The sequence below is a fragment of the Humulus lupulus genome, chromosome 3 (genome assembly GCF_963169125.1).
Source record: "Humulus lupulus chromosome 3, drHumLupu1.1, whole genome shotgun sequence".
Lineage (NCBI taxonomy): Eukaryota > Viridiplantae > Streptophyta > Magnoliopsida > Rosales > Cannabaceae > Humulus > Humulus lupulus.
Genome location: NC_084795.1, coordinates 86,882,169 through 86,898,513, shown reverse-complemented (window position 1 = coordinate 86,898,513; position 16,345 = coordinate 86,882,169). Strand labels below are relative to the sequence as shown.

The 16,345-nt window shown below is 35.4% G+C and overlaps 1 long non-coding RNA gene across 2 annotated transcripts; it reads right to left on the bottom strand.

Annotated features, from left to right (window-relative positions):
* Nucleotides 1–5,932: 5,932 nt before the first annotated feature.
* LOC133822924 (uncharacterized) lies at nt 5,933–15,552 on the bottom strand. Of its 2 annotated transcripts, none has more exons than XR_009888073.1 (4): nt 13,200–15,552; nt 7,645–7,743; nt 6,521–7,508; nt 5,933–6,340 (listed from the first exon to the last, which is right to left on the bottom strand). It is a non-coding gene; the product is annotated as an uncharacterized LOC133822924 (long non-coding RNA). The 2 variants fall into 2 exon arrangements; XR_009888072.1 differs by having other exon boundaries at nt 5,933–6,984; nt 7,094–7,508.
* Between the last annotated feature and the right edge of the window lie 793 nt (nt 15,553–16,345).

The window sequence follows — 16,345 nt, the reverse complement described above, 5'->3', positions numbered from 1 at the left end:
ACCCATACTATAATTTCACCATGTCCTAGCTCCAACCCAGACTATAATTTCACCATGTCCTGGCTCCAACCAGGACTATATCTTACCATGTCCTGGCTCCAACCTGGACTATAATTTTACCATGTCCTGGCTCCAACCCGGACTATAATTTCACCATGTCCTGGCTTCGACCCGGACTATATTTTATCATTCCTAGCTCCAACCCGAACAATATTACAATAAGGTTCTGGCTCCAACCCAAACTCACTTACCATTAAGCCACAGAATGCATAAGCATTGCAAAGGTAGGCATTAAACATACCCTGGTCTTAACGACCTAAAAAAACTAGTGTAATCTAGTACTACAAGCACACACTAGTATATTCATGTTGTAGCCAAGAAAGAGAAAGGCTAACTTACTTGGAGTCCTTAGTTCCCAGCTGGATCTTTAACACTGCTATTCGTTTTCCTTTTTCGTAGTTACTGTAATTAATTCAGTGTACTCGGATTAAACTATGACATCCTGTTATAGCTAATATTCTATGATAGCTACATGTAATAAGTTCTCTTAGAGACTCTATACTATAGCCTCTTATACACCTTACAGTGTATAAGGTCGGATTTCATTTCAGTCTTTACAGTATCATGAGAAAATCGGCCTCACCGCAACACGCTCTCTGTGCCATGCATCTTAATATTCTTTAACTAAAGAACCCTTTGATTGGATAACTCGAATTTTGGTTTTGGGAAAAGGGAGTTCTACTCAACTCATAACTTTAGAAAAATATCAACCTGTCGTCCTCTTATGAAAGTTTACCATTTTCTATCATTTACCAAAATACCGCTTTTTGACCCTTTACAAATAATATTTGACAATGTTATCTTGTTCTCTTAAAGGTTTTAGAAAACTCAAACTCCCATTCTTACCATTTGTATCCATAACTTATGATCTCTTTATATGTTATTTTTTAAAAGAAGGGCAATTGGACCATTAACTTATAAAATGGTAAAAAAATCAACTTTTAAATTAACTCAAGCTGATTTGGAATTGGTTAAATATCCAAATCCTTAGTTATCTTTGCAAAGGATTATTTCTTCTCATTTCCAAAACTTTTAACGTCATTATATGTTTTAAAGTGATAAAGTCCCGTTTTTAAGCTTTTGCCCTCAATTGAGTTTTTTAAACCAAAACCCTTAAACTATCATTTACATATTCTGTGTCATAAGGAAGAGAACTAGATGAAAGTCTCACGTCATAACTTGTTTTAGGTTAAGAGAACTAACCTCCCAAAAATTACTTTTCGTTAAGGTTCAAAATTACTACTTTTCAGATTTTAGGGCAAACTTAGAAAAATCATTCCTCTTAAACCGTGATACATTTTTCTATAAAATTTTACAGGAATCCTTATAAACATCTTAATTAATTCCCCTAAAAATTTCATAATTTTTGGGATGGAAAATCCTATTCAAATATTTAAATCAATATGGGCAGTGCCTGCTGCCCAGACGTTTTTCCCAGATTTTAAGGTACTTTGGAAATTTATTTGTCTTACACCATAGCCGAGTTCTTTCTAAAATCTTACAGGGATCTTTGTATATGTTTAAATTATCTTTATTAAAAATTTCATAATTTTTTGAGAAATATAACCCATCAAAATATTTAAAGCATTATGGGCAGTGCTTGCTACTCAGAAGTTTTGTTTCCAGATTTTAGGGAAAACTTTGAAAACTGATATCTCTTATACTATAATACATTTTCCTCTGAAATTTTATAGTGACCCTTATACAGGTTTAAACTAACACCCTAATAGCTTTTTTATTAGAAAAACCCATTCAAAAGTCAAAACAATCTGGGCAGTGCATGCTGCCCAAAATTTTTCCAGATTTGCATCACAATGCCAAAAAGTGCATAACTTGGGTTTAAAAATAAATTTTATGATTTCCAAAGCCTATCATCAAGTACTGACAAATAACTATGCAACTACACAAATATTTTTCACAAACAGAGACAGTAGAGTGCGATCTGACCCATTGGAAGCCAGACCACAAAATTTTGGCAGCATGCATTTTTACACAACCTAACAACAATAAGCATTTCTAGCATAACCCTAGCCACTGGCATGCATGAAAATCATCAAATCACACAATCTCAACCTTAAGCATAAAATTAACTCCAAAAACCATTAAAATAACCTATACAACCAGATCTACCAACATAAATCACAAAACTCAAGAGCAACGATAAATTTCTACCTTTGATAGTTCTAGCTTGGAGATGTATTTTACTTAGCTTCTCAAACGGCCCCTTGTGCTCTACACTCTCAAAACGAGCCCCAAAGTCGCACATTGAGATTTTTAAGAGAGGGATAGGGTAAAAAGACTTAGATGAGGGAGAAAATATGCAAACTACGAAGATCTCTTACCTTGCTTTCACTTGATCACCAAAGTGCTAAATCCTTGAGATTCTACCCATACAAGCTTCTCTTGAACCCTAGAACACAAGATTGATGACATGCATGGCTATCAGATCACATGCATGTATCATTAACCCTTAGGGTTTAGGGTTTGAAGAGGAAAAGAGGAGAAAAATGAAGTATGTTTCGAAACTTACTCTACACAAGTGTTCTCTTGAGCTCTCCCTCTTTTAATGGGGAAATGAGTGCTCTTGGCTCATGGAGAGAAAAATTGCAGCAATGGAGAATAGAGAGACTTAGGGTTTCGGTTTTGGGGAGAGAAAATGAAAGAGAGTGTTTGTAATGCCCCAAAATCCTTAATGAGGTTTAATGGTTGGATTAGAAGGCCGGGAGAGTCATAATTGATTTATTATGCCATTAAATGATTATATTCATGATTATGTGAATTATATTATTATATGATGATAAATGCATGCATGTTGGTCCACTTTTCATTATAAGGACATTTTGGTAATTTGGCCCGTTGAGGACATATTTGTATATTTTCATGCATGTTGGTGAATTATGGATGAGGCCACATTATAATGTGGATTTTTTGAGGTATTCGGCATGAGACGATCTTAGAATACAAGTTAGCGGTTTAGTCATAACGGGGTTATTTACCGGGCTCGGGGTGAGTCTCGGGATAATTTGATGCTTAGTACATTACTGGGAATTAAAGGGTAATGAGATATGATTTAGTACTATTTGAGAATATTTGGAATAACAGGAATTGGAGGACGTTAATTATAATTAACGAGATATACGGGAAAGGATGATTTTGCCCTTGTTAGCCTTGAAAAGAAATTATTTAACCTAGGGGCATTTTGGTCATTTGACCTTAGGTTATATGTGAACTAGAAGGTTGTGGAAGGATTAAACTGAACCAAAAACAGAGCCTCTTCTCCTTCTTCCTCCCAATCATTTTTTTCTCCCTTTCCTTTGAAATTTTTGAAGCTCCAATTGAGGATTCAAGCTAGGGAATCAAGGCATGAGGGTTTAGGATTATGTTCAACCATTGAAGAGGGCTTAATCCTGAGTTTAAGGTAAGAAATTCAGCCATGAAACTTCTGGTTTATGCCCTGTTTTTCAGTTAGTTTTCAGTTGAAATCTTGGATTTGATAGTTGGGAATTCAAAGAGGTTTTGGGGAAAGTTTGATTGGGTTTTGATACCTAAGACTTGTAGAATTGATTTTTGGGTTCATTTGTGGGTTTGGTTGAGATTTGGAATCAGTTTTTGGGGTTTGGAATTTGGAGAACTCGAAGAGGAAAAACCAGAGCTAGAACACTCTGGTTTTGGCGCTACAGCTCCCAGGGTTGGGCGTTACAGCACTGGTCAGTGCTTGGCTGGCTGGCTGTAGCACCATAGCGCCTAGAGGGCAGCGCTGTAGCACTACCCTATTTTTCCATTGTATTCTTTTGGGTACTTTTTAGGGTTTTTGGCTTAGGGTTTCAATTCTTAAGGCTCGGGATCGAATTTATTAACTGTGTTAGTAGGATTCGAGGTCCCGGTAGCGAGGTTTAGATCATGAACCTTTTATTATTGATTTTTATTGATGGAATTCCCTATTTGTTTATGACTAGGTGACCGCTAAGGTATCAAAGGATTGATCGTTCTCAAAGGTAGTTTTTAACTTATTTCACGCTCGAACCAGAGGTAAGAAAACTGCACCCAGTATGTGACATGCATGGTTATTGATGAGGCATGTTGAGTGCTCTATATGTGGACATTGATTGCATTTTAAATGCTTAGCAATCTTGCTTACTTGTGAGTGGTACTGACGTATTAGTCAGAATCGGCAGTGGTGTCAGTATTGACTGTGAAGTTATGACTCATTAGTCAAGTTCGACAATAGTACTGAGTAATAGTCGTATGGTATTGACTTATGAGTCAAGAACGGTATTAGCCTGTTTAACGCAAGCTGAAAAGATTAGATCTAATCGGCATAAGGATTATCATCATAAGTATGAAATTCTTGACTGACCTTAAGTTCGATGAAAACTAAAAGCACTTGTCTAGTCTAAAGGCTAGTTACATAGAGTCAGGGCTGTAAGCTCAGGTGACTGAAACGTCACATGGCTAGGAGGGCGTGGGACCCTAGAGATAGACTTATCAGTCATCTATATAAAGATAGACTTATCAATCATCTACACAGAGATAGACTTATTAGTCATCTATTCAGAGATAGACTCATTATTCATCCATTCAGAGATAGACTTATTAGTCATCTATTCAGAGATAGACTTATTAGTCATCTATTCAGAGTATGACTTAATAGTCACTTATCTGATTGGGGCTACACGCCCCAGCATGATTACCAGAATCTCAGTATTATCTGTTTAGGGCTACAAGCCTCAGTATGATTATCATAATCATCAATTGATATTATATACATGCAGTAATAAGTTTTCTTGTTGAGCCTTGGCTCATGGGTGCTATGTGGTGTAGGTTAAGGGAAAGAAAAGCTCACCTAGCCTTGAGTGGAGAACTTAGGTGGTGATGTGTACATATGTGGCCGCTTGACCACCACGACCAAGGTGTTTCTCAGAGGAACTAGGGGTTAACCTTATTTTTGTCGCTTAAGTCGGTGGGTTGTAATTTTTACACTGTAATGACCATTTTGGATTGTAAATAACTTGTAAACGTTTTCATGGGCCCATGTACAGTTTTATGTTTTAAATAAAATATATCCATTCCTTTTGATTGAGATTTTTCACCTTAGCCTATTAATGACACCTAGATGCACGTTTATAACCAAATGACTCGTTTAGTGAATTAAGCACTGTTTAAAGTCCACAGTAACGTTCTTGGAGTAACCAAGGCATTGCAGTGTTTTTCTTGAGGGAAAAGGAAATTTTTAGAAAATGATTTGATGTGTAAGAGAGAAATGATTAGGGTTTAGCCAATGAGTGGGGTAAGGCTCTTACTCTTCCCCTAGGGTATATGTCCTAGGCTCTTGAGAGCCCTAGGCATAGTCTTGTCGCCCACCCCTCTCTCTCTCTCCTCCCTTGGAAAAGACCTTTATGCCCTTGGTCCTTTTTACCTCTCATCTTAGACACTCAAGGGCCCTTTGGTAATTTTACTAATCCAAAATTTCCTAAGACTGTACCCTATAGTTTTTAAATATCTCCAAGCTTAATTAATTAAATTAAATGTGACCCAAAATTAAAATTTATCACATATCACATAATTTTGGTAATTTTATCAAATTGACCAAAATTCTCTTAGAGGCCCGAGTAAGAAATTCTCATTCTTAAGTCAGGTTGATTGGAATTCAAACCTCAATCAATTTTTCTTAAATTTTTTGGCTCGACTATAAAGTCCGAGTTGCCAAACAAAATTAATGTTTTTTATGCCATAGTATTTCCTATTTTATTTAATCCGAGAGTTTTCTCCCATTTGGGTGTATTCCTTGGTTTGAGACCAATATTTCTTTGCATAAAGCTAGATCATTTACCGGATCATTACAGCGACTACAAAATTCACTAATAATCACCAATTCATATAATATCATTTATAAAAATAATATTCCGCATAATTCTTCACCGGTTCTTACCGGCTACTAACGGGTGTTCAAAACACGGGATGTTACATAACCTTAATCATTTTTATAGACCTTTGAAAAGTGCATTTAAATCTTAAAAATTAAGGAAAGGTTGTATCGCCAGTCGTGACCGCTAAAGCCTTTTTGCCCATATATCGTGAACTGGCCACGGCCAGTGGTTCTTGGCGGCTACGACTGCTAGGTTCTGCCTAGGAGGTCGCGGCCAATGCTCCTTTTTAGCACCCGTAGATTTTCTTCAAAATCTTCAACTTTAACCTTGAACCTTGGGTTTAAGGACTTCTAAAATACTTCAAACTTGTCCTAAACTTCATTTTCTTGAGTCATGTCGTCTTCCTTCAATATCTAGCCACAAAATTCATCAATAAACTCTCATAAAATATTTTATGGCCTAAAAATCAAAGACTCATAATACAAAGCTAAGAACACATAAATACACTAGAAATTAACATTATCTAAGTGAGAAACGATGACAAATATATAACTCAAAATTCCCTTATCAAAAAACATCATTGTAACCAACACCTGGAATCTGATTGTATCCTTTAGCATTGCCTTGAATCTGGGCTCTTCAACTCCTAGTGTGTCTTCTTTTCTTGCAAACACACATTTACAACGAACAATTTTCTTACCCTTAGGTAAATGCACGAAATCTCATGTGTTGGTCTTTTGAAGTGATGTTATCTCCTCATGCATTGCTGTTTTCCAACTGTTAGCATCCTTATAACTAACAGCCTCAGAATAAATAGAAGGTTCTTCACTGGAATCAATACCACATTTAAAGCATAAGCTACCCAATCTGCTCAGCACATCTCTGTGGAAGCTTAATAATTCTTCTAGCTCAGTTATTGCTATAGAATGTGGTGGCTATGCTTGAATTGGTGGAAACATATCATCACTTTGTACTTGACAACTGGACCAAGAAGAACTTCCTGAAGCAATTTCTGAATCAAACTGTAATTCATCTTGCAAGCTAGAACGCTGCTATCCTTTATCACATAAATATTTAAAAGGTAAAACATTAAGCATAACAACTACATATAAAAAACATATCTGATAATAATAACCTTACTAGTTTCTTGGCACCAAAGCTTATACCTTTTAACACCATCTTTGAAACCAAGGAAGACACGTTTTTGAGATCTACGTTATAGTTTTTCATTATTAACATGTGCATAAGTAAGATATCCAAAAATTGTCAATTCATAGTAATTAGCAGGAGTGTAGAAGTGGCTTCAACCAAAAAATACTTTGGTAGATGATTGACATTGGAAAGCATGCATTGAACCTTCTCCATCAAAGTCCTATTCATTCAATTTGCGGCACTGTTTTGCTGTGGTGTACGAGGGACTGTAAGATGTCTTAGAATACCTTCAAACTTGCAAATTGTATTAAACTTATCTGTTCAAAACTTCAAACTATTATTAGTGCTGATACATGTTACTTGCCTTCCAGTCTGCTTCTCGATCATGGTCTTCCATTGCTTGAAAGTAGCCAGTGCATCACTCTTATGCTTCAAGAAAAACACCAAAACATTTTTGGAGAAATCATCAATAATAGTCATCATATAACTCGCACCTTCTCTTGTAGAATGAATTTATAAATTAGAATGAACATAATTAAGAATTTTTTTTAGTGTTGTGAACAACCTTAGAGAATCTGACTTTCTTCTGCTTCCCAAAAACACAATGCTCACAGAACTGCAAATGACTAATACTCTGACCATCCAGTAGTCGTCTTTTACTCAACTGTGTCATTCCCAAGAAGCATATGTCAAAGTCTAGCAACATTAGTGTTTGAAAAAGAAGTAGTGACATTTACATCACCTATAACAATATAACCTTGCAATACATACAAATCAGCTGTTTTTTTTATGTCCTTTCATCACAACAAGATATTTTTGCTAACTTTCAAAATTTCACCTTCACTAGTGTACTTGTACCCTTTTGCATCAAGAGTGCTTAATGAAATAAGACTTTTAGATTAGGAATGTGCCTCACACCACCAAGAGTTCTAACAACTCCATTAAACATATTAATTTTGACTGAACCAATACCAGAAATTATGCATGATGCATTATTAATCATTAGCATGGAACATTTATACACAACTTCATATGCTGAAAAAGAAATCCTTATTAAGACACATATAAAACGTGCAACCAGAATCAATAATACAATCCTTGTTAGGAACCCTGTGAGAAACAACAAGCAACTCTTCATCACTATAATTATCTTCTGCAACACCTGCTTTGCAAAAACATTCGGGTCAATTTCCCTTCTGCATAGTTGCCCTCTTGTTCTTAGTCTAGAACTTATAATAATCATATTTGATATGCCCATTTTTCTTGCAGTAGTTACAAAAAATTTATCTTTTCTATACTTTGATCTCCCTCTAGTATCACTACCAAAATTTCTCCCTTGAGTTCGTCCACGAACAATAAAGCCTTATGCCTGATCCTAAGAATCATTCACAATCTGCTTCATCTTTTCCTCAGAAAATAAAGCATTATAAACATCATCTAGAGTAAGAGTATTACGACTATATAAAATCACATCTCTAAAGGTTGAATATGAAGATGGTAGTGAACACAGCAAAATAAAAAAAAATATTCTCCATCATATTTAACCCCTATAGACTCCAATTCAGATACACTCTTCTTAAACACAGTTCAATGACTTTCAAGAGACATACATTCTGAGAAACGATGAGAATACAAACGTTGCTTCATATTTAGCTTGCTGGTCAAGCTTTTCGTTATACATAACAGCCCCAATTTCAACCATAGTGTCGCAACACTTTTCTCCTTCTGAACATCCATTAAGATCTAATTAGATAGATGAAAATGAATTTGTGACTAAGGCCTTTTGATCTTTACTCTCATTTTCTTCTTTAGTCATCAATGAAGGCATTTTGTCTATCTTTAGCAATGCATCATACAAATTCATCTGAGCAAGAACAACTTGCATCTTAACATGTATCATATTTCATAGACACCACTGCCTAAATCAAACATGGCTCTGATGCCACATGTAGAAAATATGAAAATAGACATGAACAAAATAAAAATAAATATCACACACAAATTTACATGGAAACCTCAAAGGGGAAAATACCATATACAGATGAGAGAAATTCACTATGTTAGAAATTGATACAAGAGTATTTCAGTAGTACAACTCAGAGAGATTACATAAAAGGGAAACCCTAAAATGATAAAGCTACTTGGGCTGGACCTTTATATTTTGGGTCACAAACACAATAATAGCTTTAACAAAAATGTTTATAATATACTTAATGATTCATCAAAAACAAAAATGTTAGTTTATAATTTTATGATATCAGCATAAACAGTTTAGTTATAACATGTGCCTATTATGTCTATAAGTTTGTGCAACTAAATTGTTTCAAAACTACACTCACATAAAAAAAAAAAAAGGATCAACTAAACAAAATAATTTATAAAAATCAATTATAAATTAAATATAAACCAAATAGTTAAAAAAAATTAACATTGAAAAAAATTCATAAAGTATGAAGAACTACAATTTCGAATAACTACTATACAAAAAAAATGTTTAGAAAAGAAAACAAGACATTCTTAAACCATTCACATAAACTAAAAACAATAATCAACAAATTTTAAGTAAAAAAAATCATAAACAAGACTAGGGTTTATTCTGATATTCACATGATTCATCCTAATGATTATTGGTACTTTAAGTCTTCACTATTTAGTGTCGGACTTCCTTGCTTTTATGAGCTCACTTCCAATTGTTTTATTTTTCTTTCTCATTATATCATAAAAACCACATGTAATTCTCTACTTTTATACTATAAAAAGGTATAAGGTGATGCTACAATTGTTAGTATTTTTTGTGATAAAGCATGGAGCAGGATGATTATTATGAGATGGTGAGGGAGGTCAGGGAGAAAGTCCAGCAAGGATATGTAATTAAGTTTCTCAAATATTAGAAAGAAAAAAAAAGGTGAGGTGACATTTATTATTATAATTATTTAATATCATAATATCACATTATCCACTACTTGACTTTTCAAAATGATCACTGACATGAATTAAGAAAAATAGGAATCAAAACTCTTATAATGGAGTTACTCAGGATGTTTAATTAGCAATTTTTTTTTTTAAAACACTAATATTAACTTAAAAAAAGGAAATTTATAATAACTATTTTATAAAGGTGTTATAATATGTATAATATAATGCAAATAAAGTTTAATGTATTAATAGAGAGGTATTTGAGTATGCTTTTGGATTTGTTTTTGGCTTAGATTGGTATACCAATGAGGTAGGTAGTTTAATCTTTTTTATTTATAGTTCTTCAACTTATTTGTTCTTTATTAATCAGTTATGGCTTCTTTGTTCATGTAATTTTTTAGCTACACGTTTGTAGGATTAAGTTTTTTTTATTTTTTATTAAAAAGGAATAGGATTAAGTGTTTGTGGGTATTAAATTAATGTCATCATTTAATCTCTATATTTATGGGTGGGAACCAATTTGTTTTATATATATATATAATAAAAACTGATTTATTCAACAACAAAAAATTGTTAGCAACAAGTGGTGCTAACTCCGACAATGTGCTAACTCCCACAAAGAAGGATGACATGAGAAATTAGACAAGCTTGCCCATTGAGCTTAAGAATGAGAATCAATGTTCCTCTCTTTAAGTATCCAAAACAAAGAAATCAAACAGATAAAACAGTTGGGAAAAAATAGCAGCATCTCTCCAAGAGGGTCATCTCTTATGTTCCACAACATGGAAAAACTCCAAGCAGTCTGAAAAAAGTAGCACATCAATCCATCGAGACGTCCTACAAGCCTGAAGGCAGCTCAACAAGTGATCACTTCCACCTTCAAATGAGTCTTAGCCTTAAATGCAGAACATTGAATATGACTAATCAATCCACTACCATCACGAGCTACAACCCCTGCTGCACTAGCCTCATTCATGAAATAAGCATCAAAGAAAACTCTAATACCACTCGGAGAAGGTAACAGTTTTGTTGCAACATCATAGTGAAGTAAGTGTGTTGGAGAAGGTAAAGCTGATTCCATAGACATGTCACATTCCAATAATTCTTGGACTCGATTATAAATAGAGCGAGGTAAGTGTGTCGGAGAAGGGTCCCTTCACTCATGAAAGGATGTTCATTAGCTCACATCCAATGTTTTTAGGCTTATCCGATCCAATCTAATTATTAATTGAATGTTGGATTTTTACAATTGATCCAATCCAATTAACTTGACTCAAACTTCAATCCAACCTAATTATTCATTGAATTGGATTAGTTCTATACATTGTATGTATCCCCTACCAAACTATTGGATCAGATTGGATACATTCAATATTTTAAAGTCTTTAATCAGACCAAATTTTTATTAAAAAATAAATAAAAATTTAAACCCAATTTTTCATATATATATATATATATATATAATTCAATTATAAAAATATTAATTACATATCCAAATGTTTCAAAATAATAAATATATTTTAAAATCATATATAAATGCAATTGGAATGGATTGATGAGTTGTATTGGATTTTCACACATAACACCCAACAACTGACTGATCCAATGGATCTTCAAAATTTGGATTTATTTTGATCCAATTATAATTTGATATCTAATTTTTGGCGGTTGGTTATAATTGGATTGGTCGATTTGGTTGGTTTTTTTTACAGATTATGCACACCCATAATGAAATTGTTGGTTCCTAGCACGTTACAATGTCTCGCACAACAAAGCGGAAAATAGGAGAAACTCATGGCTAATTGTCGTCCTACCACTCCTCAAGAATCCAATTGAGAAGAACCAAGACATTATCTCAAAACTAGATGAAAACTTAAGCTCCTTCACTCAAACAACCCACTTGCTACATAACCACACAGACCTTGCGAAAGGACATGTGAGAAACAAGTGGATACAACTATTCACATTCTACATACATAGGCAGCAAGGAAAAGAATCTCCAATAATCAACACAAGCCTTTGTTCTATAAGCAAGTTGTACGTGACGATTTTCCCCATGAGAAGCCTAAGCCTCTAATGAATTTTTTATTTCCAAATAGCATACCGTATAGTTGATTGTTTAGAAAATTTGTTCTTGTACATTAACTAGTACGCATGTTTGACAGAGAACTTACCATCCTTGGCTTCTTTCCAAACCAGTAGATCATTATTAGCATGGTTCAAAATAAAATAAAAGAGATATTAGAGGTCATGAGAGGACTAGATCATCTAGCCACCTCCTCCCGATCCAAGCTGCCACTAGAGTTTAGTAATGAGGACACCATTCCTCTTTTGGAAATTCAAGGATTAAAGGCAACAATTTATTGATCCTAAGAGCACCAATGAATCCATGGAGATCTCAAAATGTCTACCAACCTACCATCCCTAATAAAAAAGCAGCATTCCTCCCTCAAAAAGTTTCTGACAATAAAGATATCTTTGGCAACAAAGGACTGATTTCAAGGTATTCCAATATTCTAATAATTATTATGGGCTAGGTAACGCCCCCTAAAGACATTACACCATAACGAATTTGACCCTTAAGCAATAAGCCATCAAAGTTTAGTGATGAGAGCAACATTGACATCACGAGTCTTCAAAACCCCAGTCCATCATAGCATTTAGGTTTGCAAATAGAGTCCCAACAAGTCAGAAAAAGAAAAGGAGGTCGGTTCGAGCTACCCAACCACTATTAACATTTAACAACTTTGTCAATCTCATCACATATTTTAATTGGGAGCATGAAGGCAAACATACAATACACTATAATTGATTGAACGACACTACAAATGAGAATGACCCTCCCCACTTGAGATAAGAACTTGGCACTCAAATCTTCAAGTTGTTGATTTTTCTTGTCCACTGCAAAGCAGAAATCAACAACATTGCTTTTGTTGAAGAAGAGGGGGTTTCCTAAGAACTTCTCTAAGCCACCCATGTCCTTAAGAAACCCAGGACAAAATTAATAAGAAATTGTTGCTCAATAGGAATACCACTAGTATAAACCACACTACATTTTCTAACATTGACTTGCTGGTCGGACCACTAACAAAAGTCATCAAGAATATTTTGGTTAGCCATAACTTCAGACACCTTGGCTTTGCAAGAGAGCATCATATCATCAACATACATAAGATGAGAAATAGAGGGACAAAGCCTACTAACCTTGTACCCAATGATTTTCCTCTCAGTTCCTGCCTTAGCCAGCAATCGAGAAAACACTTCACTCCCCAAGATAAATAGATAGGGAAATAAAGGATTTCCTTAATGCAATCCCTGAGACTGTCTAAAGTCGTTAAGAGGACCACCATTCAACAAGATAGAATAAGAAATCGAAGATTTACGTTGGAAAACTAATTTCTAGGAAGAGTGTCCAAAACTGAAACACTTCATCACTGATAAGCCCCAAGTCAGGTTTACATATTTTAGAATAAAGAAAAAGTTAAATTGTGCATGTGTCATGTCTATACATGTTTAATGGGTTGAGGTGTCTAGTTTAAATTGTAAATTTTGTCATGTCTAGGTGTTGAGGTGTCATATGTTTAATGGGTTGAGGTGTTAAGTTTTAATTGTAAATTGTGTCACTAGTCTAGTCTATATATAGAGTTAGTAGTGGTTAGGCAGAAAATAAAGTGACAATTGAATTTTGTGGAAAGCCCAAACCTCTTGAACATTTGGAATAGGAGAGAACAAGTCTTTCAAAAGCTTGTGTATTGTATTTGATTTCTTTCATCTTAATAAAAGTACAGAGAGGATTGATTACTAAGAAAAGCTTATCAATTTGGTGCAGTGAGCTGCAAACATGGGACCAAAGAAGATCAAAGAGGTAGAGGAGAAGGGAGAATTATCTGCCTCCATGGAAGAAGAAATGGAAGCTTTGAAGGTGGGAGTGACGGTTGTTAAAGACTCTATCCAATAAATGGGGCGGCAGTTGCAACAACAATCCCAACAATAGCTACAGCTCTTCCTTGAAGCCCAAGACAAATCAAGAAAGTAGCAAGAACCTCAAGAAAGCGTAGCAAAGAGTCCAGTAGACCCGGAACCCATGAGGACAAGCCCAGCTAACAACGGCAAAGAAGCAATGGTGGCAGCAACAGACGACTCCAGGGGAAGCAGGTACATGGGAGAGACTCTGGCAGAGAGAACCCATTCAGGAGCCCCTTACTGTCACGAGCAGCGACTAAACAAGTTGAAGAAGCCTACTTTTGATGGAGAGAACCCGGATGGGTGGGTTATGCAAGTCGAGAGGTACTTTGTGTGGCATAACTATGATGAAGGGGAGAAAATAGAACCAGCCTTCATCTCATTTTCGGGAGATGCACTCTTGTGGTACCCGTATGAGAACAAGAAACGAGCCATTTTAAGTTGGAAAGAAATTAAAAGATTAGTTTTACACCACTTTCGTGATACCCACACGGGTTCTTTGTATGACAAAGTATTGGTTGTGAAACAAAAAGGAACGATTCTGGAATACAAGAAACATTTTATCAGATTGTTGGCTCTGTTAGACAACATACCACTGGAAGTTTAGTTGGGTACTTTCATTAATGGATTAATGCCTTCAATAAGGATGGAATTGAGAGTCCAACGACCCAAAAATGTGGATGAGGCAATGGAAGTAGCATACGACATCGTGGAAAAGTTGAAGGCAGCTGCCCAATTTCGACATAAAACATCCAGTTTCCATAGCACCACAGTGAAATTTTCAAGCGCCATACAAGGGAGCACCCCAACCAATACCAACTACACCAAACTGATGGGAGAGGTCAGAAGATTGACTGAAAACCAGATTCAATACAAAAGAAAGAAGGGCCTATTTCCGATGTGATGATAAATGGTCTCCCAGACATCGTTGTAAACAAAAAGAAATGAACATCTTGATGCTTCTTGCAGAAATCGATGATGCATTCTCAGAACAAGGTTCAAAAGATACAACGGAAGAGGCAGCAGAGTTAGACTCCACAGAAGTTGGAAATTCTGTAGAAGTGTCCCTACCTTTGGTGGCTGGTTTGACCTCTAACAAGACCATGAAAATCAAGGGCCGACTTGACTCTTGTGAGGTGGCGATTTTAATCGATTCCGGGGCTACTCATAATTTTATTTCTCAAGTTAATGTGAAAAAACTACCTTCCTGTCACCAAGACCAGCGAGTACGAAGTGACGATGGGAAGTGGAGATTCAATGAAGAATGAGGGGGTTTGTAAAAATTTAAGCATGCCTTTCCAAGGGGTAGAGATTTGGGATTATTTTTTGCCCCTGAAATTGGGAAGTGCGGACGTAATTTTGGGCTAACAATGGCTCACCACTTTGGGAATGACTCACACAGATTGGAAACTTCAGACCATAGAATTCCAGGTAGGAAAGTAGCAAGTAATGTTACAAGGTGACCCATCTCTTGGTAGAATATTGGTTTCACTGCAGACAATGATAGACTTAGACTCTACAAGCTGACAAAAATGGGTTCATAGTTTAGCCCCACCAGTTGGTAACTAACGAGGGACCCCCACAGCTCACCACTAAGTTTGTACTAAGAGATGAACCAGAAAAAAAAAGTGTTGAAGCTAAGATCAAAAAAACAAGGCCCAACAGGAAAATCTGAAGTTCTGATAAAATGGAAGTCACTACCGAACTTCGAGGCTACATGGGAAAATTTCTCCACCATCCAACAACTTCCAACATTTCACCTTGAGGACAAGGTGAAGGTTTTGAGGGGGTAATGATAAGCCCCAAGTCAGGTTTGCATATTTTAGAAGAAAGAAAAAGTGAAATTGTACATGTGTCATGTGTAGCCATGTTTAATGGGTTGATGTGTCTAGTTTAAATTGTAAATTGTGCCATGTCTAGGTGTTGAGGTGTCATGTTTATTGGGTTGAGGTGTAGTTTTAATTGTAAATTGTGAGAACAAGTCTTTTAAAAGCTTGTGTATGGACTTGATTTCTTTCATCTTAATAAAAGTGCGGAGGATTGATTACCAAGAAAAACTTATCCATCACATTATCCAAGAAAGACCATTCTTTGTCCTTATCTCAATTCACAATTTGAACAAATAAATTAAGAAGTTGAATGCTCAATGAATCTTAAAAACAAAGTGTCTCAAGTTTCAACCTTACTTTTTAATACCACACCTTGTTACCTTGTTGGGCACCTTGAAACTGAGGCCTAGCCTTTTTTTTTGGTGCTTGTCAAGATCATCACCACCACCTCTGATAGAGTACTTTTACCAAACATACCAATGTATGATACCGCAAAATAGTTCACACATCAATAAGGCAAATCCCCAATTATTCCAATCCACCTTTTGCTACAAGCCT